At 40.4% G+C, this 27,789-nt stretch overlaps 1 protein-coding gene and 1 long non-coding RNA gene across 2 annotated transcripts in view; one reads left to right on the top strand and one right to left on the bottom strand.

The window, feature by feature from the left end:
* tnca (tenascin Ca) overlaps positions 1 to 1,965 on the bottom strand; it is a 62,963-nt gene extending 60,998 nt beyond the window's left edge. Inside the window, exons 1-3 of the mRNA XM_048258146.1 lie at positions 1,910 to 1,965; positions 1,467 to 1,587; positions 568 to 692 (exon numbers count right to left, since the gene is read on the bottom strand). The gene's annotated coding sequence lies outside the window, so the exon portion shown is untranslated. The remainder of the gene's footprint in view (positions 1 to 567; positions 693 to 1,466; positions 1,588 to 1,909) is intronic.
* The window catches only part of LOC125304120, a 30,486-nt gene continuing 4,575 nt past the window's right edge, over positions 1,879 to 27,789 (top strand). The window contains exon 1 of the long non-coding RNA XR_007195195.1: positions 1,879 to 1,940. This is a non-coding gene — a long non-coding RNA (uncharacterized LOC125304120). The remainder of the gene's footprint in view (positions 1,941 to 27,789) is intronic.

Consider the following 27,789-nt stretch of genomic DNA (forward strand, 5'->3'; position numbering starts at 1 on the left):
ATTTAACACTAAAATGAATTAAACTTATAACAGAACTGAAATGTCCTGAAGATCAGAGTGGAAGTAATTACTGAATTGTTACACGACAAAACTGTAATTACTTTCCTCAGTAGTTGGTAAATGTCTTGCTGCTACCATCATAATATAGCTATTAGTATAGATTAATTTGATATAAGAAAATAAAAAGCTGCTTCTCTGGTAAATATATAGACATACTACAGTATATATTCTGTTTATCATTCTGGTTTTAACATGAACTGTAGCATATTATAATCTTAATAAACCAGGATATAATGCAAATACTCTCCACAGCAGCTTCCCTAAGCAGCATAAACACCCTACACTCTGCAGTTTCAGCACTGACTCTGTAGAGACACGCAAGCACTATGACAACAGACAAAAAAAAGACAACAGACTCACAACCAACTCAAGCTAAGATGTTTCCACAGCTAAGCTCAAGCTAAGATGTTTACAGCATCACATAGGTATCCATTCAAATTACAGCCACTTAAATCACACCGGTGAATAAGTGTTTACCATTATGAAAGCATAGATACTGTAACTTACAGTTCCATTGTATCCACTCCAGCCTACATGGCATCCGATCCCATTGTAACAGCTGATGCAGGGACTGTCGAGGAGAACAGCGAAAGAACTGTCTTCAATCCAAATCTGGCTGACCAAAAAATAAACTAAAAAAAAACACTGTCAGAGCACATCAGGGCTAAATTGATGATCATATGACCCTGTTACCCTGCTCCCCCCTCCCAGAGCCAGACAGCTATACTGTAATCCTGTAGTGAACTGTAGGATGTGGGTAGGTCAATGCCAATTTGTGACATTCCAGCTGCAGTTTGATTGAAGCAGATTCAATCAATAAGATTGTTAGTGATCAGCCACATGAAATAGGTCACAGGAAGTAAACCCTTAATGTTGGTGCTGGTTAATCATTTGGATATTACACTAAACAGATTTATTAAACATTGAGGGGTTTTTTTACATTGCCAGAGTAGGCCTACCAAAACGTTATTGTGTTGTGTAATTTCTATGTCAAATATACATAGCTATATTTTTTTTTCTTACCAGTTCATAAAGAACCATGGCATTGCAAGTAATATATAGCCTATAGAAACAATAATAGTTTGTTGTTTTTTAGTATGGCAATAACAGTGTGTTATTGAGTGTGATACAACTGCAACAGTAAACACAGTGACCAGCTCCTTTAAGAAACAAAATATGGTATATCTCTGTCATCTTTTGTTTACATCTTTTAATATTTTTAGAGAGAGATCCAACCCAAATGGAATAGCACATTATCTTCCTACTGTATCTTTGAAATCTATCTTCAAATCAGATGTTATTTTTCATATGTTCAAGTGAAAACGAACTTAAATAAGTCAGTTTAATGGCAATGTATTATTATACATCAAGGTTTCACATGTTGATGGATTATCTGTTTCTCTTACCTGGTTTGATCCAGTTCGTCATGACCATAGGTCAGAGGTCAGGAGCACACATCAGGAGAGAGGGGGAAAAATGAAATACTGGAAGGTTAGCTGCTAGCAGGAGAAATAATGGAATCTTGTCCTGTTAGTTTGGTAAGGAGAAAACCGTGTTACCCGAACATTACTGTTCAAACGTAAAGGTAATTCATACTGTACAAGAAAAACCAAGACTATCTCTTCTCTTAGTAACTTAGTGAGGAGTTAAGCAGTTGTTGTTGGACGTTAGCAGCTCGCTAAGAGTTATCTAGTGGCTGTTCAGAACGAATTAACTGACGTTGCTCTCTATAAAACGTCAAAGAACAGAGACACTGATAAATAAAAATAGACGACGGTATCACAACAATTAAATCAACTGACCGTAGAGTCGTAGATTAGTGGAGTTGATGCAGTGATTGCAGACTCACCACATTGACGCGGCCATTCCCGTTGGATGAGGTAGGCTAAGCTATTTTACCTTCCACTTTAGCAAAAATGCCATGCCATTTAAAAAACAATTCTGAATAAGGGTTCAGATGCAAAACACTGTAAGCCAATTTGTAATGAATGTACAGAAATATATTGATATCAGTATTTTAAAATGTAACAGCACTGTTGTTGGTTTGTTGATTTATTTTATTTTAAGGTGCTTTAAGCGATATCACGCGTTTTTTAGGCTAAAACATTTTATCTCACTTACAGCAAATATCACCTTACCTAGCCTACTCTGTAGCTGCCTGTGTCCTGAGTAGGCTACCGTTAAAAAACCGCAATCTCTGTGGACGGCTCCAAAAACGGCAACAAAAACAACCTGGGCAAATCTAGCCCATAAAAACATAACAAACTGTTCCATCAAATCACAGACAAGATGCGCGAGGAGAGTTTAGGAGAGTTTCAATTTCATGGGAGGGAGGGAGGGGAGGAAGTAGCGAGCTAGCTTTCTGTTTTGTTTGAAAGTCAACAGAAGTGACCTTACCCAGCATCGCTTAGAGTAACCTACAGTACCTTTAAAAACCACACCACAATTTGATAGAAATGACTGGGAATTGACTGTAAAGACAACATGATTTTTGCATATTTGTGAAAGTGGACTTTCCATCTGAACCCTTCTCTACTGAATGTACAGAATGGTTAACTTGTGATCACTTAGTAAGGCCTAGCTAAGAAGCTGTAACATCCCCTCATACATATTTCGTTTTAATATTTGTTTTCAAAGGCTGTGTAGTATAATCTGAAATGTAATGTTTTAACATCTAAGCCTACATGATAATGCTCAAAACAGTCTAAGCCCTCGGCCTTAATAGTTTCGAAGGAGTCTGATGTTTTTGTATGAGCCTGGCTACATCAAGGACATGAATCTCCTGACCTAGATAAACTCAATTGGAGTCTGAATTTTATGCAGATAGATTACTTAAAAGCAGGAATCCTTACTATTGCTATTATGCACATTTTCTGGTAACATGAAGCCCAATGTGTTCATCACGTCTAGACCCAAATTAGTTTGAGTGTACAGGTAGGAAAGACCTCAGTAAAGAGGCATTCATCTTAAACAAATAAAAAATATGAATATATTCATGCAACATTCTGCTAGCACTGGTGTTAAAATATGGGCATTATATTAGCCAATATGAATATTAAAAAGTGTTCATGGACATCTGCACATAATCATCAGAAACAGAAGAAGGGTTTATTTAAAGGCAGTAGCATCAGTGATGAAAAGCCACCCAGGGAAAGAAAAACAGTTTGTTGATTTATGACAAAGCAAAGGAAGAGATTTAACCAAAGATTTCCCTTTTAGAGAATCACTGAATCATTTATCTTTGTGTCTGTTTCCTTGATCATGGCCCTCAATCAAAGAAACTTGCAGTATAACCGAGAGACACAAAAAGGGAAAACTGGTTTGTCATCAAGAACCGGTGTCCTAGATATTACACCCTAGAGGGGCATAGGCTGTGATTGCACATGTCAGACGAGACTCAAGGGGCTCTTCTATCAATTCACGTCTATTCTTCCAAATGCCAATTTTTGCCCTTAAATGTCCCTGTGCTAAAAAGCCTTTCAAACCACAGAATCGTATTGAAATTACCATGAATTGTCACCAATTTATGATGTGCCATTATATTCACATTAGTTTTTGTAACCATGTCATCGCTTCAAAGGCATTAAAATGAAATAATTACCACTTGTGGATAGGGGAAACAGGAGGCAGTATCAATCAGAAATGGCTGTCTGAACCAAGATAAAAATCTGTCAGACCATTATTTGGCTTTGTCGGTCCAAACACCATGACAAATGGTTCCCAAGGGAAACCATGAATATTTATCTCACTGCATTTCCTGCATATTTAAATATTTGGTTACTATGGAGATACTTCACACACCATCTTGTCCAGGGGGGCATTAGGTCAGAGGAAGAGCAATGGAAGAATTCAGGAACACATTCTTGGCTACAGTTAGTACAGACTGACACATGGAGCAAAACAATAATGTCAAAGGATGAGTGCCCAGAATGTAAGAGTAGCAAGGTCATGGCTCAATTCCCACCATAAATAAATAGAAAACTGACACCTGTAACTAGTTCTGTTGATGCAAAGCACCATTTAAGACCATAGACTCTTATCCTTAGAATTTTCACAAACCTCTGCTTGACTTATATTAAAGAGCTGTTCTCAATCACTTTTCATTGGTGCTTCAACAGAGCACAGCACTCTGGTAAAATCTGGTGTCTTTTTTTATCAAAATTAGAAATGTAAAGTAGAAAACATGAGCCACACCGGACATGCCTGTATACTGGGGCTGAAATTCTAATTTCTGAAACTCTCATGAGATGGGAATATTGAGGGATCATGCGTCTACGAAGTGCAAAATTTCCTTGCTGAATATAATCTTATGATTTGACTAATTGGCAGGGAAGTGGTGTCATTAGGAACATTTGGAACATTGATGATACTGAATTGTGTCCCGTGAAAGCTTTAGAGGATAGACCAATCAGAGTGCAGGCCACAAAAAAGCCGGGCAAGAAACATGGTCACCCTGTACTCTTGAATGCTCTCTGAGAAATCCGGCCCTCATTTGTGGATACATGCCTGCAAGGGAGACGCTGTAATGTCTGAATATCTTGTCTAGTTGCAAATGAAGGAAAACAAATCTGCCTCCCATTTTAATTAATTGCAGCACCGATATTAGATGGCTCTGACATCATTACTGCTCAAGGATAAAGAGTTGATTGTTTACTGGAGTGGTTCACCACAATAAATGGAATGAAAGACTAGAAGAGATCGTATCATGTAAAGCACATGTCAGTTGCACCCCACAGTAACTGCAAAGCCAAAGGAAGGATTGCAGCTATTTTTCTTGGTATCAATTTGATCTCCCTCTCAACTTGACAAGTATCCAGGGGTCCTGGACTCATATGAAATATTCAGATTTCCAGTTGTCAGAGGATGTCATGGCCGGCTAATGAGTTTTCTGACATCTGTGGAAATACGACAGTGGAGATATGCTGCAGCTTCTGCAGGAAGTCCAACTGGAATGCACTCTTCATGGCATTCTTTTTCACCTCTGTGCTTCTTGTAATTTTAATGGACAGCATACTCTGCAACTGTATATCTCTTTCACATCACCGCAAGGGCCTTCAACTCCAATCTCCAACCTTTATCAGACTTGGCCGCGTGTCCCGTGCAATGGTAATCTTATTATCCTTTACATAAGTATATTTGCTCTGTTATCTAAATCAAAGTAAAGCTTAAGAAGGAAGCGGAATCATCCCTGGGGCAATCTTTGACACACTCAGTTCCTGTCAGATTCTCGTTCAACACAGCTCCGCAAGGCCGAGGTCACTCGTAAAAGACAGTCTACCGGATGCTTCCCTCTGTCATAGGAAAGCAATAAATGTTTTATGTCACGCAACGGAAAAGTATAGATTTTCTGGTATCGTTGGGACATAAGATACAAGAGATAATTTTGTTATTGCTCGTTCTGCTCAAAAATGCAGAAAAATCATTGTCATTGGAGTTCAAATAGACTCACATGTTCTTACAGATATAGTCAGCATCTAGTACATCTTGTCACATGGATCTGTGGTTAAACACATTTATAAGTGTGTATATATATACTCTTTTGATCCTGTGAGGGAAATTTGGTCTCTGCATTTAACCCAATCCGTGAATTAGTGAAACACACTCAGCACACAGTGAACACACAGTGAGGTGAAGCACACACTAATCCCGGCGCAGTGAGCTGCCTGCTACAACAGCGGCGCTCGGGGAGCAGTGAGGGGTTAGGTGCCTTGCTCAAGGGCACTTCAGCTGTGGCCCACTGGTCGGGGCTCGAACCGGCAACCCTCCGGTTACAAGTCCAGAGTGCTAACCAGTAGGCCACGGCTGCCCCTTTCACTTAAGGTTGTATTCATCTACCTTCGGCCTTGTGCCTTCAACCACAGCATACAGGTGTAGAGCTCTAGATGTATGCTACCATAAATGAAATATAATCTTGCTAACTTCAGATAATATTTTTAAAGGTTTAGATTTGACAGAGCACCTTGAATTCACTATGTGGATTAAACATGATCTCTCCCTGCTAAATCAATCCCCATAAATTGCCTGAAGTTACATCAAGGAGAATATGCAATGTGCTGCTCTTTGAAAAATCTCCTAGTTTTTGTGCTAAACTCCCACCTTTGCATTCTCTTCCTGTTAAATGCATACCCTTCGATACATTTAAGATGTATCAGTGCAGAAATCAGCTTTTTTCCTCCTGACAAGAATCAAAGGTAAAACTTGCCCTGCCCTGAGTTCTACCCCTGTAGTTAAAGTGAGGGAAAGGCTCTTGCCCAACAGAAATGTGTGAAACATGTTGAAGTGATTTTACTTTAGGCCTTTGAGCCTCTTTTGGAGCCTTAGTCCTGTGCACCTGTGTTACTTGTTTCTGTGAACACACAAAAGACCAACAGACAGTCAAGCTTTGAACAATATCTCAGGGGAAAAAAACCTGAGGACAGAGGATTCTCAGAAAAATGTTTGATAATCCTGAGGATTGCAGTACTGTCAAACAGCCGAAAGAAAGGGCTAGACTTCCGCAGCTTTGAATAGCAAAGCACAAGGTGGATTACAACAGCATGAGGGTGAAAGGGCTGACGACATTTGTGTAAAGTTTTGCAGCTGTGTGTGTATAATTGCATGAGGAAGAGCAGAGGAGAGAGTGTGGGGAAACAAGTTGAGGAGACACCAATTTATGGTTTAGTTTTTTGTGAACAGAAATTCAGACACATTTTGAATCGGTCCCTGTGGAAATGGACAGGTTTTCTAATGTCAAACTGAGATTATCTTTGTCAAAATATATCATGGTGCTGTCTGAAATGGAGGATAATACATTACCATTAAAGCACTCAACAATTTCAATTAAACTGGACAAAGGGAGCATATTAGGAATTTACCCCAGACCTGATAAAGGGAATAAATTGGGAATTTATAGGAATTGTTTTGTAATTCATCTGTTTTGTTTTTACTGTGGTTTTGGTCCTGATTGTTTTTAGATGATGGCCGTCTTGTCATTTGAAAATCACCCTGTTGTTGTGAATGGTATCTTGGATAGAATTGCTTAAACTAAGCATTGCTGGTTTTCCCAATTGGTTCACCCAATTGCTGATAGTGTTTCCTCCAATTAGCAAACCCAAGAAAGATGTATTAATTGGTACAGTGGTCTGTGCATGTGCATGTGTGTTACTGTATTGTGTGTTTTACAGGTCTATTAGGGATATCTGTAAGCAGTGGAGAATGTGACGGCAAGAAAGAAAGTGTGTCCATATTCACCCATTCTTTGCTGAACTACAGTAGCCTAGACTCCAATAGCCTACTCTGATGTTGGCCGCAATTTGTTGTGGTAAACGGTTCGCGAGAAAAGTAACTTTAATTTATCAGGTTACATTCTGCGCCCATCTCCCTACCCATTCATCTCGGTGGAATACTTCACGAATTTTTCCCGAACACATGACAAACCATATATTAGAAGAAACAGCAGACCGTACCGATTACAAAGGTGTAAAGCATTCCCCTGTACAGTTATAGTCATTCCAGAGTAATCCGGTTTTACATTTGCAGCAATGTCTAAATGTATGTCTCCAACTTTGGGCTTCAGGTTTCACAGTGTGTTTAAATTATCCAATACATGATTTCATAACAGGCCAAATACAAAATAAATGTTACAAATATCGCCTAGATATCTGTAAATATTAAAATCAGCTGACTAAGAGTTTGTCAAAGTAGCCTTAATGATCACAAAATGCTAAGCATGCATGTAGACTATTTGAGTTTCTTAAAGCTGAACTGTGCTTTAATTGTTCAATACATGATTTCATAACAGGCCACATAGAAAATAAATGTTAAATAGCCTAGATATCTGTAAATATTAAAATCAGGGCTATGATTAACAGTTCTATGTAATATGTCATGCTTGCTATTAGATACGGGTTTTAAGGTGAAAAGTAAGGCATTTGTAGTTGAAACTGAGCGGTGGTGGGGGGGGTGTATTCATTTTGCCCACCCCAAATTTCTATTTGCCCCCCCAATCTGAGCAGCCTAGATCCGGGCCTGATAGTTACCATCAGATATGCTGATTTAAAAAAAAAATGTAGCCAGTGAAACACCTTCTGAAGGTTGACCTCAAAGTTAAAATGTTTTGAGTCACTCAAACAAGTGTAGAGATTAACATTGTTATTGTAAACATGCTGACAGGGTTTCAAGAAGCGGCCCTTATACGTACAGTCTTAAAACAAAGTACAGGCGTCACGGCTGGCCTTGTGAGTAGGAAATAAGTTTGACAACAGAAAATCACCACACTGCTCAGACACATGCTACTGCAGCTTACTCAGTAAGTATCGTTTAGCAACTGCATTTGATAAAACACCTACATAGCTACCTGTCATCCCTTCACTTACCATAATTTCACATGATGGTAATTCATCACTGCTCTATAAGTCCGACCCATGATATGTTTCACTGCAGTCTGTTTAGCTTTCCACATAAAAAGGTCTTGGCTTGTGTCCATAAAGGAAGGAGTTTAGAGATTTTGGCTGTGTGTGAAGGGATCTAAAGACCTCACCCACACATGGATACCAGCCCATGTGAAGAGTCCACATAACACATGATGAGTAGGGTTTTGCCTTTAGCAATACCCAGGGGTTAAAGTGGGCTTGAGCGGTCCAGAGCTACGTTCCAGCACCTCAGATAAAGTAGTAAATAAATAGATTAATTCATACCAACGATGCACACAGTCTGTCTACACCATATTGCTAGATTCCAGACAATCCCACCTACACAGATATTAATATATATTTATACTGGCATGCTTCGTAGTGACATTAATGCACAAATATGAATGGAAAAAAATCATGAGATGCAAATATATACAGTAGGCTGACATAATACATATGCAAATATTATCACATCATACCTTCCCAGATATGGGATATTCACTGTCATGAAAAAGGAAGATATAGCATTTAGATGGCCATTACAATGACCAAGATAACTAGCTTATCTTAGATTAACTACAGTAGCTGAACAACATAGGTGACCACTTTTGCATAATTTCATGGAGTAATGTACACTATTTTTGACCATTGCTGAACTGTGAAATTCAGCAATTATGCTTTGTAGTTGTGACTTATTGCAGTATCATCATAACTATTCCACCTGTGTGTGCATGGTTAAAATTCTGAAGTGCAAAATAGTTTAGGCTACAGCACATATATTTCCATCAATAGATAAAAAAAAATAAGCAAGTCTAACCTCTGAATTTCACCAGATTGATGCATTTACAGTAAACATTAAAATATACACATTTTCTTACGGGGGATACCCCCCTATGGGGGCTTGTAAACATGCCAGTGCACCAATTGCGAATATTAAGAATGACTGACAACATTTAGGCTACAGGAAACAGGATTTTAAAGATCAGTGCCTACTTTATTTTCAGTCTGTTTTATTTTCCTACATTTTGTTAATGTAAAATAATATAATACATTGCCATATTTGCATTTAGCCTGTATATCAAGTATCCTGCCAAATGTAGGCTAATTTGTTTATTTGTGAATCCATCTGTAGCTAATCCAAATATGCCCATGGTGACTGCATACTGCCTAATACTACTACTAAAACAGTCCATTTTCTCTTCCACAAAACCCAACATAGGCTAATCAAGGATATATGTTTTATACTTTTAGTTTTTATTTGAAATATCTGCATTGATGGGGGCAGTAGGCAAACTTTCGTAAACTTTCGTTTTGCACTTACACACACTCGGTGTAAACAAACAAGCATGCGTGGAAGCCTGGAGTTGTCAGGAGCGTTCTAACTTTGAATATAATGGGAGTATTACGGGAGGCTACTTTTGTGCCGGTTCGCTACAGCTATATTTTGCATATTGCAGCCAATACGTCAACTGGGCTTAAAGGCATGTTAGGTTACCTTTCCTTCTCTCACTGCATTCTCAGAATCTCATCCTGTTCCTCCTATATCCAATGAATTCGGTGGATAGAAGAACTAATTTCTTCAATCTTTGCATCTTGGCTGGCTAGTCTAACTTTCCGCTTTTTTCGCGACTCTTGGATTTGATAGAGTTTGACTACTAGCGAGTCTGGCATGAAACTGCTAACGTTGATGGGAGGTGTAGTTTTTATGCTGCATTCGCGACGTGATTCTATGGTCTGCACCAGTAATGTTTCTCGATGTTGCGGTGTATTTTGTAGACAAACATTGACATGGTTTGAAGTTATTCGCACCAGTGGGCCTAAATATTTTTTTGCACTCGCACAGCATTATTTTTACTCGCATGTGCGAGTGAAATGGGCGCACTGTAGAGCCCTGCCTCAACATCCTGCTACTACTCGACCTCAGCACAGCCTTCGACACGGTCAACCACACCATCCTCCTGGCAAGGCTGCGCCAGCTGGGTGTTGAGTGCACTGCACTCGATTGGCTCACTTCCTACCTCACAAACAGGCAACAGTTTGTCTCCCTCGCTGGCCACTCTTCCACCCTCTCTCCTGTTACGCAGGGGGTCCCCCAGGGTTCAGTCCTCGGTCCCCTGCTCTTCATCTGCTACCTTTTCCCCCTTGGTCACATCATCCGCAAACTCAACCTTGACTTCCACTGCTATGCCGACGACACCCAGATTTACATCAGCACCACATCCACCCATAACCCTCCCCTCAGCCACATTGAAACCTGCATCTCCACAATAAAATCGTGGCTGACCCACAACTTCTTCCAACTCAACAGTGACAAAACTGAACTCCTCCTCATAGGCACCAAATCCACCCTCAATAAAACTGGTCCCATCTCACTCACCATCGGCACCTCGACCATCACTCCCTCCCGCCTGGCACGCAACCTTGGCATCACCCTGGACCCCACCCTCTCCTTTGATCCCCATGTCAGCTCCATCATCAAGACCTCATACTTTCACCTCCGCCGCATCGCCAAGATCCGACACTGCCTTACCCCCTCTGCTGCCGAATCCCTCATCCATGCCTTCATCTCCTCACGTCTGGACTATTGCAACTCCATCCTCTCTGGCATCACCTCTCACTCCCTCCATAGACTCCAAATGTTTCAAAACTCTGCTGCTCACCTCCTCACCTACACCCGGTCCCGTGAACACATCACTCCTGTCCTCTGCACTCTCCACTGGCTCCCCATCAAACAATGCATCACCTTCAAAATACTCCTCCTGACCTTTAAAGCTCTCCATCACCTTCTCACAAGCCTACGACCTCCCCTACCCATAACCATCCCCACCCTTGCCCTCTCCCCTCCTCATACCCCGTTACCCCCTCCCCCTACCCCGCCACCCTCCCCCGCAACTCTACCCCCACTGTGACTGTTATTGCTCCTGTCTTGTCTTGGATGTCTGTACTATTATTACTCATTCCTCATTCCACTATTGCTCTTGTCTTCGATGTTTGTACCATTATGATTTACTTTTTTTATTCCTCAATTCACTGCTGCTCTTGTGTCTGTATGTATTTATATGCATGTATGTATGTATGTGTGTGCGTGTGTACTGTATGTGTGTATGTATGTATGTACTGTATGTTGTCCTTTGTTTCTCTGTTTCCCCATTCTGTAAGCGACTTTGGGTCTCTGAAAAGCACTATACAAATAAAATGAATTATTACATTTGGGCAGTTATCTTAGCAAAGTTAGAGACAGAATCTATGCTTGCTTTTTGGAGCAAGAGTCTGAATGATAAACTGAAAATACCGCAGAATGTTCACCTTTCACTGACCATACAGTGCCCATTGTTTTTGGTTAATGGTCAAAGTTAATTATAAATAGGAATGGATTTAGTATGAGCGTAAGATGGTAGGGTTAGAACAAGGTTTGGAGTCTGTTGATGACAAAAACAGAGCAGAGGCAGTATTGATTGACAGCCATAAGACAGTTGTGTTGGAAATGCCTGCTACTGTACATATAGACGCCTATAGAGGCTACAAGACTAAAGTGTTCTGTGATGTGGATTAATCTGGCACCAGATAGTTAGGCTTTGATTAGTGCAATCTAAATGATAGACAGTGATCACAGTGTAATGACTGCAATGGACACTGCATTGGAGTCTGCTCATACGAGACGTGACTGTGTGTCCTGTATTTTTAATTGTGTATTGACCAGACCCTTAGGGAATGGCCCAATTTTGCTCTGCGCTTCAGTCATGGCGAGAAACCACTGACACACACATGCAGCAGGGACAGCAGACTGATGTTAACCAGAGATCTGTGTCTTGACCTTAGACTAATGGGACCTGACATCAGCTTCCTAATTGAGATGGATTCAAGACACATTTTCTTTCATCATTGAGCTCCGATCAGACTCAAGCCGAAAATAAGACTAACCAAGCATTTAACCAAAACCCCCAGATTTTCTCTTTCACTCTTGCTTGTGAGATGTTTGCAACTATGTTACTATAGGGAATACACATAACCACACAGTTTCTAGCACGTATACAGTGTGTAGTACAATGTATGAACTTGAAAGCTGATTGCTTGCTACAGCCAATTTCAAGTGAAGTAGCATAGCTGAATGAGCAGTTTGAAATATTTGTTATAATTTGTCAAAAAATCTGTCATGTTTTTCCCTATACAAGGTTGTATAGCTGTACACAGTAATTCGTTTTTGAAAAAAACAAACAGGAGTAGGACAGTACAACGGACATCACATTAATACCTGCCCTATCAACTGGATTAATTTGTCAGCACTCCCAGAATGACTCATGACATACGAGTAATGAGATGATGCCCACTAAATCAATCTACCAAGAGTTTGCGTGCAAGTAAAACCTGAAAAATGTAAAAGTAAAGAAAATGTTCTGCTCTGATTGCATCCTGTTTGGATCCTGTTAGTAGATCCATAGTAGTGTAGTAATACAGTAGTAGACATCCATTCATTCATGCATACTGTATGTGGCGTCAACACATACAGATCATCAAGAATAAATTATACACACAAATATATCAGAAAACAAAAATGTCAGCCTCAGGAGCCAGTTCAATGCCAGCAGAAATGCTAAAGTAAGTTACTGACATTCAAAACACATATTGATCCACATATACAGAGAAATGGCAATGATATAAAATGATAGATAATAATACAGTAGATGACATACTGAGTGCTGCCCTCTACTACTGAAGGTCAGGGGGCATGTCCAGTCATTAAAGCCTGACCTTTTTTCAGACTCCTTCCTATCTGAAATTATGTGAATCCAAATAGTGATGGGTAAGAATCCACTTGCATTATTCTTGGAGGCCTGTCAGTTCAAGGGCCTTGTCGACTGTAGACACATTTACTCTTGCATTTCATTTAAACTGTCAAATCCCGACTCAGACCATTGAGTAGGGGAAGGGGATAAACAACAAATATTTGTGTGACCTTATTGTAAATCAAAACTATAAAAACCGTGTGCATAGTGTATTTATATCAATATGTGTATTTTAACATTTGTACTTCAGAAATGCAGTCTTTAAATTTCAAGAAACAATGTGCCTGCTCAATTACTTTTTGGGACGTCTCTCAGATGTTAGTATTCACTGAGGTCTCAGCATTGAACCTTTGTTTGAACCTGCTCTAGGCTGAACTCACTGTTCTCACAAACCCATAATAACCGTATTTTACTATTTAATTTCGTTTAAATTATTTTCCAAATATAGAGAGACAAGTGTAATTGTAACACACAACATTTGGTAACACATGCCCTCAGAAAGTAATGATGACATTAAAAGCAGTGTAATACTGCAATGATCCAAAATCCTAACCCTTACACTAACTCAAACATATCCAAACATTTAGTGTTCTGTTATTAATTGTGATTGTTAAACTGTTCTAGATTTTTACACTTATTAGTTATGATAGCATGGGCACTCTAAAAGAAAGTCAGATACAGTTTAAAGCTTAATAAAATAGCACACTTATAGTAGTTACAGTATAGTAGCTAGTAGAACGCTCCATTGACTTGAATGGAATTTCCCAACGTTCTACCGATAAATTATAAATCCATGTAATTACCGCTGAAAACGTATAATGACCAAATTAATGAACAAATAAATATGAAAAGACATATCATCTTAAGTTTATTTTTCTTGTGTTGGCAATTAGCCGGATAATAAGTGGGATAATGTATACAACGCCGGTCATTATTGGGAAAAATAGATGTACCGCAGAGTGGTACAAAATATGACCGCCGCCCAGTCCGGCACATTTTTCCACAAAAATAAGTCACACTTGGCAAATTGTGTTCATTTCCTACTTTGTTCTTGCTTAGCTTCAGTAATTCAGCAAAGTCAGTGTATCTGCTGGTCTGGCTGCTGGCTAAAAACAAAAGGTGAAAGGCATATGATTCTAACTGTCTCACTGAATTGCATTATGAACATTCAATTCTCCCTGGTATTTGCTAGACAACAAGTACCAAAAAAAAATTAGTTCATAGATTTCACATGTAAAATACATTTTATACAATCCCACCCCCATCTTGCCTGTTCATAATTTTGAGAAATTGTTGAATTGTGTGCATTTGTGCATGTTTATGTGTGTGTGTGTGTGTGTGTGTGCATGCATGCGTGCATGTGCTTGTGGATGTGCCTGTGTGTGCGCATGTGCATGCATGCATACATATATCTACTGTGTGTTTATGTGGCATACGTATGATTACTGTAATGTATGTGTGTGGGGGCAGCCGTGGCCTACTGGTTAGTGCTTCGGACTTGTGACCGGAGGGTTGCCGGTTCGAACCCCGACCAGTAGGCACGGCTGAAGGAGGGTGTCATAATGATTTCGTGCAGTTTTGACCATGTCAGCCAGAGATATTGTGATTAAAACAACTAATTTTTTGCTTTTTAATTTTTAACTAGGTGGCACTATACATGAAATAAGTGGAAATGGGATGGGTTGACATGGCTCCTTAAGACCAACATACAAAAAAAAGGTGGTCCTCCTAGGCCCTACGGTTCTCGAGATATTCACAGAAAACTGTCTCCGGCCACCTACAGGCCAGTTGGGGTACAGTAACATAAATTAATTTATTGTGTGGTCCCCCATGAACGGAATTCCACAAAACTTGGCGTGCATTCAGAGGGTGTCATAATGATCCTACACTTCCAATTTCGTGCAGTTTTGACCATGTTAGGTCACAGATACCTGCGATTACAACACCTCATTTTTACTTTTTTGTTTTTAACTAGGTGGCGCTATACATGAAATGAGTGGTTATGGAATGGGTTGACATGGCCCCTTAAGATCAACATACAAAAAAAAGGTTCTCCCTAAACCCTACGGTTCTCGAGATATTCACAGAAAACTGTGTCTGCCCTACCCTCCCAAGTTTTTTGCCCATCTGTGGTACACAAAACTTGCCCACCAAGTTTCGTGTACCCCAGTCTTTCAGTGTCCCGGGAATCCTTGACGGAAATTTGGCCGTGCGAAAAAGAAAAAAAAAAAAGAAAGAAAAAAATCTGACTAAACCATAATAAGTCCCTTCAGGGCAAAGCAAGACATCGGGGTCTGGTTTGCCCTGTCAGGACTTATTTTCTGATAATCACTGGCGTTTTATACATTATCCCTTACGCAATGGTCCCAATTGTACTAGGAGGGGAAATGAGAACGGTGCCTTTCCTATTCAGAGGTTGTTTATTTTTAAGAAACTGATGAAACTCCCTATTTTTAAGGTACTTGGGATGGGCCATCCGTAGCGGCTGTGGAGTTCTTATGTAACTCCTCTTTCCAGCTTGAAAAGCCACAAATTTGCCATGCACATGGCTTAAGCAAATAAATGTCAAAATGATGGCTCCTCAAATAAACCCTGAAAACAAGCCAACCTAGAATTTCATGGCTTGAAATTTCATTGTTTTTTTACATACGAAAATGAGGGGAAAAAGCTTTTGATGTCACCTCCTTTGAATACCCAAAGTCACCTGTATAATATTTTGGGTAACACTTTACTTGACAGTATCGACATGAGAGTGACATGACACATGAACCCTAACTGTAACCCTAACCCTAAACCTAAACCTAAACCTAATCCTAATCCTAACCCTAACTTGTTATTACAAAAACGAATGACACTTAATGACAGAAGCGTTATGTCATAAACGTTTATAACTTGTTTATGACACGTTCATGACAGTGTCATGTCACTCTTATGTTGATACTGTCAAGTAAAGTGTAACCATATTTTGTGTCACATGAGTTACTGTGCAATACATGACTGCTATTTCCCAAAAGCTAAGCATGTCTGTCTATTCACCGCTAAGCATTATGCCGCAATAGGTTACATGCTGTGTGCATGGCAATACCTCACCTCATGAAACAATGGCCTGCCCACACATGATGAGATAATAAATAATAATTTTATATATTAACTTCAATTAGCATATATTGGATATAGCTTTAGTGTGCTCTGTGGACATGCAAATTGGATGTAACATGAATACAACATAGATGGTGTATTAACTCATTCATGTAAACCTCTTTACAGTTTAGTACATCATTCATTTGCATTAACATTTAACATTAGCATTAAATATAAAACACATGTAACCCATGTTATATAAACCCATAACATTGCAGCAAAATCTTTTTTGTCAGATTAACATTACCTCATTTTTTATTTGCTGCTTACTGTACCCACAGATATACATAAGCAAGGAAGCACCTAAATAACCTTAGCCGTCTGAGCCCTTAGGTCATTTATGTAACACTGTCTGACGCTGATTTCACAAACATGGGTGGTGATTGGGCTTGGATTCCTTTGCATGTGCTTCAGGGAAGCATGGAAAAGGTGACATCACTGCAAGCTGATTCAGCAAGCATCGTCTAGTGCTGAGGCCGCATGCTTCCGCTCATTAGCAAGTTCACGAGGTTGGTTAAAACAGTCAGGGTGCGGGTAGTTCACGCTGCTCTATCCATGTATGCGTCTCTCTCTCTTTCTCTTTTTCTCTCTTGTTCTTTCTCTCCGTAAATGACACAGGCCCTATAAAGGGCTTTTCCAGGCTGGTGACACTGGCATGATGAATGCCAGCCATTACTACTGGAAATTACAAGGTCAAAGACGGTGAACTGAGACTGTAAAAGTTCGATAATGTAGACAGTGCATCTGAAAGCCATCTCCATGTCATCTGGAAGCAGTGTAAGCAGCTGTTTCATTGCCAATGTAGGTTTAATCTAGCAGGGGGGAGGAAAACATTTATCTTTGTCCTCAGTCAAAGGCCTATCACTTACATGTATTTCTTTGAACATTAAACTTTTCATGAACTTTATCTGCCCTGCATGAAGCATACCTTTTCATAGTTATAGTATATAGTAATAGTAATTTCAGTTCGGTGATGCTCTTCAGTGTGTTCAGTTTTATAAACTAATATAATCTACACATTGTACTACAAATTGTTGCAATGACATAGAAAATGTAATTTTGTTTCTGTTTTAGTTTTTCTATGATGATCAGTTGGTATTTTCTATGAAAACCTATGCATGCGGTTATCATAGTCCTCTAAGGTTTAAACCACCTACATATAATTGACCTTTCCCTGACATTGAAGATTCAAAGCAAGCAAAATTTGAGCTGAGCTGTCTGACCTCTCCTTGAATCATGCTTTCTCTACATCCATTTTCCGGTCTTGAATTTTAAAATGCCCGTCTTACTGAAGATAAGCCAGGTCACATTTGCATGGAACCCACATGAATCACCATGTTCTGCTGTTATGTTTTCCGTTTTCCTGACGTTCTCCTGAAACACTGCCCCCCTAATTCCATTTCAGTGACGAGCTTAAACAGATGAGTCCCACGCAGGAATCTGCCACCAAAGTGGCCACGAGTCTGAGTTTTATCACCATACCCCTGGTGTCAGGCACAGGTTCGTATCAGTGCTTTGAAATGTTTAGTCTGCTAGAGGTTGTGTTAGTATTAGCGCATGGGGTCTATGTAGAGCAAGATGATGCAGGGGGTTGAGTGGTTGGGGGCTGACTGTACACCTCCCCATGTAGATGAAGACATGGGCTTAGTCATTATGGACTTTCCTGGCGAGAGCCGTGATGTCAGGCCACAGCGATGTGAGTCAGGCCCACATCTATCAGTGGGTTTACTCCACTGGTTTCTGTGGTACTCTCATGTTTGCCACAGATGATGGGAATTCTACAGCAATAGGAAAGGGTCTGTTTCCAGAACACTGTTAAAAATTAGTCACTGAAAAATCATTAATCACCATGTAGACCAGGTTCTTTGGTTCTGCTGTGGACTCAAATGAACAAGCTCTGTTACAGCTGAAGTTTATGTTCATGTAGCTAAGGTGTTGCAGGCAGGCTTCCAATCACATAGGTCGCGTAACTCTTGTCGACCCAGAAAAACACCTGGTCCATCTGTGCCATCACGGTCGCACAATTGGAATGAACTGCATGCCAGAGCAGATGTTTATGGCAGTAAAGGTCATATGTGAGCAGAAAACACTACTTGTCCTTCTGTCTGCTGTCATGAGAGGTATCTGTTATGACTTACAGTTGGGGGCTTCAGAACTGCTGGCCCGCGGAGCCGTGGAGTGAAAGTAGGCCCGAAATTGGAAGTGTATGGACACCCTCTGTATATGCATTCATCAGGAGGCTTAATTATGCTGTGCACATTTAGTGACTACACCAACAAGGTCCATTGATCAAGGAACTGCAAAGCGTTTATGGAAAAAAGAAAACAAGTCCTTCTTTCTGCAATCAGGAGGAAATACGCCTGTTGTTTATTTTGTTTTGGAGGGGAATCGATGTGCTTTGATTACAGCTTGGTAGGCCCGGTATCCAAACAATGCTGATAATTTGATTGTCATTAAACATAGCCTACCTTTATAAAAAAAGCCATTTAGAATGCAATCAGCTATATCTCAATCGGAGGAAATAGCCTGATTGCTATTTAATTTGAATTAAGCATTTCATCAAGGCCCATTTGGACATTAAGTAGTGGTATGGCGTTCATTCAATGCATGTATTACATGAACTAAAGATGACTAAAATCTTATGAACTGCCCTACTTGTGATTGTTTAGAGATTTTAAAGGTTTTTCTTTGGCTATTCTACAATCTATTCACCTTTTCAGCACCAGTAGGTACTTTCTTTTAGAAACATTTAATAGAACTATGTGGATTCTTGCAACTTCCATAGAAACAGAGCAGAGACTGTATAATACACTGTCATTGAGTAGGCCTATTGTATAGTGAAATTTGAATATAACGGGGCCAAAAGCTATTGTAGCCTTATTAGTCTTCCTGTTAAAGATCTCCAGAGATTTACGCTTATCTGCTCCGCTGTTTACCATACACAAAAGCTGGTATTGCATTTCCTGAATCCTTACATTCAGGCATTCAAATTTAAGTTCTTTAAAAAGCATGTCAATATTTTCTCCATTTGTCGACCAGTGTATGATGCTTACATGAGGAAAACATTCCAAAACAATAGCGCCCATATAGTTGTTGTTGTTTTTAGAAGTATTTCTCATGCAAGCATCATGCAACCATGCAAAAGCAATTACGTATGCAACTATTGTAATTATGACCGCCGCGCAGCGAAGCGGCGGTCATATAGGTTTAGTCAGATTTTTTCTTTTTTTCTTTTTTTCTTTTTCGCATGTCCAAATTTCCGTCAAGGATTCCCAGGACACTGAAAGACCGGGGTAGACGAAACTTGGTGGGCATGTAACCCCATATGGATAGCATGGAACCATCGTTTTTCGTTTTGATCTGTAGCCCCCCCGTGGGTCTGCACCCCCCGAAAGGAGGGTAGGGCAGACACAGTTTTCTGTGAATATCTCGAGAACCGTAAGGTTTAGGAGGACCAATTTTTTTTTTGTATGTTGATCTCAAGGGGCCATCTCAACCCATTCCAAAACCACTCATTTCATGTATAGCGCCACCTAGTTAAACACAAAAAAGTAAAAATGAGGTGTTGTAATCGCAGGTATCTGTGACCTAACATGGTCAAAACTGCACGAAATTGGAAGTGTAAGATCACTATGACACCCTCTGAATGCACGCCAAGTTTCGTGGAATTCCGTTCATGGGGGGCCACACAATAAATTAATTTATGTTACTATACACCAACTGGCCTGTAGGTGGCCGGAGACAGTTTTCTGTGAATATCTCGAGAACCGTAGGGCCTAGGAGGTCCACCTTTTTTTTGTATGTTGGTCTTAAGGGGGCATGTCAACCCATCCCATTACCACTTATTTCATGTATAGCGCCACCTAGTTAAAAATTAAAAAGCAAAAAATTAGGTGTTTTCATCACAATATCTCTGCTGACATGGTCAAAACTGCACGAAATTGAAAGCGTAGGATCATTATGACACCCTCCGAATGCATGACAAGTTTTGTGAACTTTCGTTCATGGGGGGCCTTACAATAAAATAATTTATGTGTACATTTAGTGACCGTACACCAACAAGGATTCCCGGGACACTGTAAGACCGGGGTACACGAAACTTGGTGGGCATGTAACCCCACATGGATAGCATGGAACCATCGTTTTTTGTTTTGATCTGTAGCCCCCCTGCTGTACTGGACCCCCCGAAAGGAGGGTAGGGCAGACACAGTTCTCTGTGAATATCTTGAGAACCGTAGGGCCTAGGATGACCAATTTTTTCTGTATGTTTGCCTCCAGGGGTCATGTTAACCCATTCCATATGCACACATGTGCATAAACAGATACACACGCACACACATACATTCACAGTAATCATACGTATGACACATACTCACACAGTAGACATATGTACGCATGCATGCACATGCACAAACACACATACGCAGGCAAACACACACACACACACATACACCCACACCCACACACATAAACATAAACATGTACACGCACACATGCACACAATTCAAGAATTTCTCAGAATTATGAACAGGCAAGATGGGGGTGGGGTTGTATAAAATGAATTTTACATGTGAAATCTATGAACTAATCATGTTTTGGTACTTGTTGTCTAGCAGATACCAGTGAGAATTGAGTGTGGATAATGCAATTTAGTGAGACAGTTCAAATAGGCCTTTCAGCGTGATTTATTTTTGTGGAAAAAATGTGCTGGACTGGGCGGCGGTCATATTTTGTACCGCTCTGCGGTACATCTAGTTATTATATCGTACAATAGTAAAGCAGTCCTCTGATGTGCATGTTTTCACAAACTTTTTGTGAACAATGTTAGTACTTTAAACATTGACTGCTTTGAAATGAAAGTGCATAATAATATAGCATAATAATAATTGTGATAATGATAATCATCATGATAATTTGATTGGGGGTAGTACATGTAGGTGGGCCGGCCCTATGACCACAAAGTCTGCCATGACCGGGCCTCAGGTCAAAGAAGTTTGAGAAAGGCTGTCATAATGGACAAATGTTCTTCCATTATATTATACGTACAACAGGCCATTTTATGGGACAACACATAATCAAAAACCCTTTGTAGTTAGATGTGTTGGTTATGTGTTAGTTGGTGTACAAAGAGCAAGAGCAAGCTAATGTTCTTTTCAGCCATAAGAACACTTAAATGGCAGTCGTGTGAAAATGAACTGGCAGAAGAATTGCTTTCCAGATGACAATCGCAAAGCTTTACCCCTTGTCATGAGAAAAGAGGAAAACCTCCCTCACTGATCATCACCCGGACGCTTCTGAGAACACAGCTGTTCATTTATTGTCCCTGGAAACATCGGCCCACCATTCAAAGGATTCCCTTCAATTTCGTTTTTGGGATAGAATCTCTGAGTCACACAACGCCCACTACCTTTGGTTCCAGTTGACATCACTCCATGTACTATCCCTGAGATGCCTTGTGGTAGGCTTTTATAGTGTGCCGTTCTACAGAAAAAAGGACTTATTTGGCTTGTAATGCGCATCGATGTAAATCCCATGGCTTCTTCCTCGTTTCTTGGAAATTACAGTCTGTGTCTGTCTGTCTGTCTGTGCATAATTTGGACGGTGCAAGAGACTTTGTGAGCCAGGGGATCTGTCAGACTATTTGCATGTGGCACTCATTTCAAAATCAATGATCCCGCATGTTGAAGGAAAACATAAGTTAGATTTAAAAAAAAATATTAGAAAAAAAGTCAAGTAAAATAGCAAAACACATGATGAACTGTACAGTACATATAATTCACACTGAATTGTCTGTGTGTATGTGTGGCCTTAGAAGAGGAAATGAGTTAACATCCACTGTACACTTCCCAGAGTGAATTATGACAAAATTCCCATTTTGGTAAAAAAAACAAGAAATATAAAAACCTAAAATTTCAAAACCTAAATATAAATCAGTCCATTTGTTGAGTACTTGTTATTTTGTCCAGTCCATTTGTTGAGTACTTTTTTTTTTTCATATTTTCAGTCATAAATCAGAATTGCCCTGCTCATCGCCATGCATGGTCTGGAACATGGGCAGACCAGGGTGATGCCAGGGACAGGCTCCCAGCCTGAGGAGGCCTGAATAGTTCTGCTTCATTCTCATTTACAAGAGGAAAATGTGACTAGTGCTTGAGGGACATGCAGACGTGTACAAAAGAAGTGCTATTTCCTGTCAGCAAACTTACGAATTAGGCTGTAAGCCACCCAACATGTCGTAGTGAGAGAAAAATAATTCTTGATTATATAACTCGAGCAGGACAAGGGTCACCATTGTAGGACTTTATGAATAAACTATACTTGCATCTGCCAAACTGACATTGTTCGAGGTCAGTTCCAAAAAAAGGCCCATTGGCATCAAGATGGGAAGCACATCTGGTGGCTAAACCTCAATACGTTCCATTTCACACTGGGACAATCATGCTTTATCGCCTGTGACGCATGGGTAAGGGTAGGGCTTTTAACCTGCACCGGAGCATTTTCACTTGTCTTGCACAAGACCCGGCATAGTTACGAGCCCCGTAAATAAAGAGAAGAGAACACAGCGGAAAACTCAACCAGGTGTTCCAAATCTGTATCAGGAGCTTGTAAATGCCCCCCTAGTCAGTAGCTGGTTTGAGAGTCAGACAAGCATGTTAGACATGAGATATGATGAGCTAGCCCTTAACAACCATGAGAACACATGATTCATAGACATTCAACCTCCATGGCAACCCTTTGTTTCTGTGTTTATGTATACTGTCTATATATACTTGCTAAGACAGGACTTTTGTTGTTGTAGCTTATATACAGGAGTTGGTACTCGTTTTTCTTTTTTTTCAGAATCGGGCAGTGAATGTTGCAATAGTTTAAGCAAATCACAGATGTAAGATGTAAGATTGTGTCAATTACATAGGCCTCTACAGGGATGTAAATTGTGATTGAGGAAGGCACTTATTTTGCAATATTCTCAGTTTGGGTGAACCTAGACAAGCCTTTTAACAAATTTGAATTTGCTCTGCATGTCCATCTGGAGACATTCCCATTGAAACCGATTTCCGAATCACCAAAAACCCATCATAACTGCTTATCCGGCATGGGGCGGGCTTTATATTTGTACAGTTCTGTTCAACACAACCAATATCTGCGCTGATGTAGTCAGTGTACTACTATATTTGGATGTGTATTTTATTTGGAATTGAGTCAATAACTGCATTTGAAACCTTTGTTTACTAGAAATATTTGTTTACTGTACATCCAAAAAGCTTTGATAAGAGTTCACTGCTGGTTACTCCCCTTTACTTGGAAACTGGAAGTGAATGAAAGGTCCCCGGACCCATTCTCAATCTCAACTGAGATTTGAAAAGCGGTCTGGTGATAGTCAGGCTACTACTGTATATTCCCAGTGCAATCTCAAAATGCAAAGTTGCAAGCCCACAGAGCCTGCCTAATTTTTGAGCCCTTGTGGGAACATTGTTCCCCATAGTAACTATATGACCTAGTTTTGGTTCACATGGCATTGTGTGACAATCTAAATCTCATTAAAATTGAGGCCCCTGTAAAAGAGTTTGCCTTTAGCCAATAACAACTGAACTGAAACACCTAGGAGAGAATATTCATGCATGTCAATTGAGGGTTGCCTGATGAAGTGATACAGAAAGTATTGCAGAATTTGCCTCACATGTCTTTCTCAAATGACAGAGTTTGCAGAGTTTCCATTGCAAACACATTTAAACCCTGTAGTGTGACTTTAGACAACTCTCTTACCAAACAATGTTTTGTGGTTGTTGTGGTCAAGAGAATGAAAGCATTCACATTCATCATTACAGAAGCGTCGTGCCCATAAAGTTAAGTATCTTTGTCAGGGTGCTTCATTGATCTGGCTTTATCCATGGACTAGTGTGTGTTCGTGTGTACGTGCAAACGCATGCTGCATCTGATGTGTCTGGCCGAGTGTGTGTACATATCTCAGCCGACTCTCCTATCACTCTGTGTACTTTAGATTGACAGGAGCAGTCACTTCACCACTTAAGGACTTTAGCAGAGTGTAAACAACAGACACTTCTGCAGCTTTTCCATGATCAACACAAATATTTTCACATGATCTATGACACAGCCTCAACTCAACTGGGAGCATTCCATTTAAGTGTGAGCGCGGCGACATTTCATCTGAAATTCAGCTTTCTTTTTTCCTCTTCTTTTTATGTTGATATGATGACTTGTTGATTCAGACCTTATAAGTAACAGCAGGCCTTTTAGCTACACTAACAGCACATCATATCTATGTCTGTCCGAGTTCACCCATTTTACTCCAAAACTATACCTTTCAGATATGTTTTTTTAAATCAGTGATAAAATAAATCCTTAGTTTGAGTTCACACTGACTGGTACTGGAGGTAGTGTGTCTTGTGTCTTGAATTTTCTTCTTGGGGATCAATAACGTATCTATCTATCTATCTATCTATGTTGTTTCTGGTCCTCTGTAGATGCTTGTAAATGTAACACTGACCAGTGTGTAAGATACTTCCAGTTGGCCTCTGAACATTTTGCCTTGCACACAAACTGCAGGTTAAATGAGGTCAAGTGGTTAGTGAGAGAGGGATTACTTAGCCGTGAAAGCAGAAAGCACTCTCATGTCTTACACCGCTCTCAGCACTCCACAATGAGATTCATCAAGCTCTGGCGAGGGCTCTGCTCCTTAATTCAAAGCAGAGATGGAGATTTCCAGTGAGACAGTGCCATGAGAAGCATCCATGAGGGTTTGGAAGGTGTGAGTGAGTGAGTTTCATTTCTACAACGAGCCGAGTCTTTCAGTAGATGAGATGAGTGGAGTGCTGTGTGATCTATGCTCTTGTCAGCCTCACACGTGCTTCAGTTTGTTGCTACATCTCTCGTTATACAAATAGACTGATGACCTACTCCATCTTTTCTGTTCATCTGGGTTTGTGAGATTGTGGAGTGCTCCACCTTCTGTATAGAGCAGTCACCATACAGTACTTCTGCCTCGCTCCTTCTCTCTTCCTCACTCTCAGACACTTTTTTTCTCCCCCTCCAAATGAAGTATATTGTCTCTGCTGTCCTCCAGAGAGATTATCCTAGTCTTTGAGTCAGGCAATTTAAACTCAGCCCTTCCCCTCTGTTTATCTCCAGGTTTGTTGTAAACAATAGGTAAATCTACTATAAAAATCAAATATTTACCCCGAAGCTCTTTAGAAAAATACGGTATAATTTATTCAATGTGGTCTAAATTTAAGATTTCATAGCACTACACAGAGTAAAAGGACTCGCAACAAAGCATCTAATTGTCGGCTTTACACTCCAGAGAGTGGTAAAATCACATAATAATATGAGCCATGGCCATTTCCATGAGTGGTTTTTCCATGACTATTCTTTAGTCAGTATTGGAGGCTCTGACGGCTGTACAAGGTCTGGATGATTATCATTTATGAGATGCCTCACCTCACCAATACCCGGCAACTGTCCTAATATAAAGGTATTACAGAGTCTGACGCCAGTCAGCTCACGAACAGCCTCCTTAGAGGTCTCTTGACTAGACTATAATGTTCTTTTTTTAACTTTGGCATGGAGTGAATCATAGTGTTGTGCATCAGCCACTAGCCTTAGATTGGTCTATCTCGTTCTATCGACTCACTCAAGAGAATTGATGTTTTTTTAATCATTGTTATTGTCTCTGAAGTCTGTTGCTCTGTTGGTAAGGCTTATTAGCCTTTAAAGAGAAGACCAGCAAAGCCAGGATAAGAATGAGATCGCATCATTTTAGGGGGGAATTGTCAATGTTTAGTTCATACAGAGGGCTTTTTTAAAACATTGATGAAACACAACACAATCTAGGCTTATCTACACCTCAGAGACTGACAGAAATGTTCCTCTTTCAAACCTTGTTTGTGATTTTGTGACAGAAAGAGGATTTAATGTGAATCCTATGCATTACTTGACAGTTTGAGAGGATGGGTCTGTAGTTATTGTGTTGCAAGGAAAAGTGGACAACAGCACCCCCCTCTGGTCATGAGTCAATGAGAATGAGAGAGGGGAAAGGGAGACTTTTAAAAATGATTACTTCAACTCATCCATAAAAACATGACGGGGGAAAAATGCATATTCATCTACTTTCACTGTGTGCTTTAACTGCTATTTGAAAAGGCACCGCTGGTACTTTTGAGTTCATTGAGACCATGGTCATTCTCTGACACATCACTTGGTGTGATGCTTTTATAGAGCACCACTGCTCTGCAATGTACTGAACTTCTATTCTTCAAAATTGTACTTCCTGGGAACATGCGATACAAAACAGCTTTCACCCTGCAGTGTTAACTTCAGATGTGTTTCAGCGTAAAGGCTTCGGCTTCACCGGATTGCTTTCCCTGTGTGACAGGCCTTCACAGAACCTCACTGCCAGACACCACAAGTCTGGGCGCTTATTTTTCTTTCTCCAACTCCAACTTCTCTTCGGGAAAACTTCCCCGCCGCTCACTGCGCCGCGGGCCCTCTTCCTCGGCAGGCTTCAGAGAGCGCAGTCTCGACTCGGACCCTGCTAAGCCTCTGGCCTTCTCTGGAGGGGGTTGGGGTAGTGCTGTTCCTTTGTGCAGGCCGCTTATTCACAAGAATAGATCAGAGAGCTCAATAGATTCCACCCCACATACTGCTCCTCTTTGGCCCATTCGTAGCGTTTCATGTTTTTGCGGGCCAAGTCCAACGCCTTTGTTTTGCATCCCAGGGCTCGAGCCCTACATGTTCGAGGCCTGCCGTTCTTTTTCGCACCCTGCTGACATCCTATGTGTGTGTGTGCATGTGTGTGTGCGTATGTGTGCATGTGTGTGTGCGTATGTGTGTGAGTGAATGTGTGTGTGTGTGTGAGTTTGTACAGTGGATGTGTAGAGAAGGGTGCACTGTGGCTTGGCACTATGGCATTCCCCTCAGACACAGATTGGCCCCATCTGATGCTCGCCTCATTTGCATAGGGACGAGTGCTCAGAGGGGCGCAAAAGCGCCTCAGATGAGAGGTGATTAAAAAATGTATAATTCTGTTTGTGGCATTTTGAAAACACACATTCGCTCAATACCCCCCTCCCTCCTCTGCCCTCCTCTTCACAAAAATAAATGTCCACGCTTGCTCAAGTATTTATATTCTTCTGAATTCAAAAGCGCGATATCTAATGCAAAACCCAGCAGGTGTAATCCCTCATGGAAAGGGGTACACAGACAAAAAAAACAAAAGGATGAAAGACAAACAAAGCAAACAGGGCAACACCAAAACACTTCTCCTCTCCGCCATCAGTTGAAAAACTTTGAAGGTGTCTAACGCATCCCCTAAGACTTTCATGTTTAAACATCCCCCACCCCACCCCCCATCCAAACAATATCCAGACAAATTCTCTAAGAAATAATTGTTCAAGCTT

Source organism: Alosa alosa, chromosome 12, assembly GCF_017589495.1.
Source record: "Alosa alosa isolate M-15738 ecotype Scorff River chromosome 12, AALO_Geno_1.1, whole genome shotgun sequence".
Classification (NCBI taxonomy): domain Eukaryota; kingdom Metazoa; phylum Chordata; class Actinopteri; order Clupeiformes; family Clupeidae; genus Alosa; species Alosa alosa.